Raw genomic sequence first — 2,809 nt, forward strand, 5'->3', positions numbered from 1 at the left:
AAAAAAAAAAAAGAATTGATTCATGAACAGTTAAGCTTAGTATTCTAGAACCTCGAACATATTTATGCAGTTTAAATAGCTGTCTGAGGGCCGGGGAGATGGCTCAGTGGAATAAACACTTCACTGGCAAATGCAAGGGTCTGAGTTCAATCCCTGGTTCCATCAAAAAATAAATAAATAAATAGTTGTCTGAAGTTTTTTTTTTTGTTTGTTTGTTTGTTTTGTGGAACCAGGGATTGAACTTGGGGAAGCGCTTATTCTACTGAGCCCTCTCCCCAACCCCTTGAAGAATTTTTTTTTTGAGTTGAATATTTCAATAGACACTCAAAGTTTCACAATCAAATCCTTTTTTAGCTTTTTTTTCTGTCACATAGTAAACAGTAAAATGATTACATTGGGCTATCACACTTGAACAATGAAGTGATTAATATGATTCTGTGATTGTACAAAAGTATTTACAGAAGAATGTTTAATAAAAGAAGTACAGCACATGGTATATCTCAAGTATAGTAAAGTTCTGTTTACATGTTAGTGAAAATCTAGGTCACTTAAAGCTAGTGAAGGGCTGGGGAGATAGCTCTGGAATAAGTGCTTGCCTGGTAAACTCAAGGGCCTGAGTTCAATCCCTGGTACCACCAAAAAAAAAAAAAAAAAAAAAAAGCTAGTGAAAACCATTTCTTAGGGTAATGTAATTATAGTGAAACTTAAACATTTAAATTTTATGATCAAAAGGTGGTTAATCAGTAATGTCTTAGGAGTTTATTTTATTACAACCTAAATAATAAGCCACTGCCATGCTTTCTTTGGCTCTACATGTACTGCTAATAACAAGCAACTGTCATGCTCCGTTCAGCAGCACATATACTCATAATAGGCAACTGTCTTTCCCATGAGAAGGGGGAAACATGGACATAATATTCATTTACATTGTTGGACGAGTGGTATTCAGGTCATTGTAATCCCCACAGGTTAGGACACATTCAGAACATAGTTTTCAGGGTTTTTTTTTTTTTTTTCTTTTTGAGATAAGGTTTTATAATTCAGGCTGACTTTGAACTCAGGTAGCCCAGGCTGTAGGTTGGTTTCAAACTCATAGCAGTCTTCCTTCTACCTCTTAAGCTCTGAAATTATCAGCAAGCCTAGCTCTAGGTTTTGTATTTAAGAATATGATTGGTAGGGCCAGCCAAATAGCTCAGTAGATTAAAGCACCTGCAAGCAGGCACAGGGGCCAGGGGTTTGATCCCCCAGTGTGCTGTGCCAGTCCCACCCCCGGGGCATGCTGAGATGGCAATTGAGAATGGGTATGGTGGTGTGCACCTGTAATCCCAGCTCTTAGGAGGATGTAAACAGGCAGATCACTGAGTCCGTGCTTCCTTCCTTCTGTTCTTCTCTTTTTAATTTTATAATTTTTTTGACACAAGGTCTCACTAAGTTGCCAACACTGGCCTTGAACTTTTGATCCTCTTGCCTCAGCCTCTCAAGTAGCCAAGATTACACGTATGTGTCACTATGCCCACCAACTCAACAATTATTCTTTTAATATCATTAAATATCTAGTCACGGTTCAAATTTTCAATTTTTTCTTTTTTCTATTTTAAGAAATATTTCTTTTTTCTTTTTTCTATTTATTTGCAGTTTTAAAAAAATTACCATCCAGTGCTTTCTTCAGCAGCTCGTGTACTGAAATTGGAACAATACAGGGAATATTACCATGGCTTTTACTCAAGGTTGACACAAATTCATGAAGAGTTCCATATTTTAAAAAAATGAAGGGGGCTGTGGAGATAGCTCAGTAGAATAAGCGCTTGCCTGGCAAGTGCAAGGGCCTGAGTGCAATCTCCAGTTCCAGAAAAAAAAGAAAAAAAATAAAATCCACGGAAGCATGATGGCGCACACCTGTAGTCCCAACACTCAAGAGGTTGAGACAGGAGGATCTCTGTGAATTCAAGACCAACCCAGGGCTACAAAAGTGAGCACAAGGCCAGTCCAGACTGTCTCAAAAAAATAAATCCAGATAAGCCTGTACAGTATAGTTGGTTGATCTCTTTTAAATTTGTTTAGTCTGTTTTCCTGCAATGTCTCTTTTTTTGTTCTTATATTTCATTTGTTGAAAAAACTTGACTTATTTGTTCCATGGTTTCCCACAACCTGTGTTAGGCTGGCTATACCCTAGGGCTGGCCATACCCCTGTGGTGTCATTTACCACATTCCTCAGGCCCTTGCTTTCCTGTGAATGGAAGATCCAGTTACCATTCAGACACAGATGGTACTTTACTTTCAGGTACCTCTTAAGACCTTCTCTTGGGTTCTGTGTTTTCTGATTCTGAGAGCAGTATCCAAACTGCATGTCTTTCTCCTTTCTCTTATCACCTTTGTCCTGGCTTCAGTTCTCCTTTCCATAAATCATGAGATGACTAGGTGGGGTGGTACATACCAGTAATCCCACTGTTTGGATGAGCTGAGTCAGGACTGACCATAGTGAGTTCAAGGACAACCTGAACTACATAGCAAGACCCTATCTCAAACAAAGCCAGGAGAAAAATGGGATGAATCAGTCATATGATATGAACTACCTCAAGTTAAATAAGAATTTTTTTTTTTTTTTTTTTTGTATTTTTTTAGGGAAGGGTTTACACGGTGTTGGGGGTCTCACTACTAGATTGGACTTGTAGTGATCCACCTGTTTATAGCCTCCCAAGAGCTGGGATTACAGGCACATGCCACCATGCTCAGTCTCAGCATGCCCCAGGGGTGGGGACGGCATGGCAGGGCTGGGGATTAAGCCCAGGCCCCTGTGCATGCTTGCAGG

The 2,809-nt window shown here is 39.4% G+C and overlaps 1 protein-coding gene and 1 non-coding gene across 4 annotated transcripts in view; both read left to right on the forward strand.

The window, feature by feature from the left end:
- Tbce (tubulin folding cofactor E) overlaps positions 1–2,809 on the forward strand; it is an 88,068-nt gene that overhangs the window by 25,213 nt on the left and 60,046 nt on the right. The window contains exon 1 of one of the 3 annotated variants that reach the window (XM_023700843.1): positions 285–303. The exons of the other annotated variants lie outside the window; for them this stretch is intronic. The gene's annotated coding sequence lies outside the window, so the exon portion shown is untranslated. Of the gene's footprint in view, positions 1–284; positions 304–2,809 lie in introns of those variants that run through there. 3 annotated transcript variants of the gene reach the window in all.
- Positions 1,657–1,761, forward strand: LOC111812530. The gene has a single exon (XR_002818021.1). It is a non-coding gene; the product is annotated as a U6 spliceosomal RNA (small nuclear RNA).

The sequence above is a fragment of the Octodon degus genome, unplaced genomic scaffold (assembly GCF_000260255.1).
Source record: "Octodon degus isolate 3935 unplaced genomic scaffold, OctDeg1.0 scaffold00127, whole genome shotgun sequence".
Lineage (NCBI taxonomy): Eukaryota > Metazoa > Chordata > Mammalia > Rodentia > Octodontidae > Octodon > Octodon degus.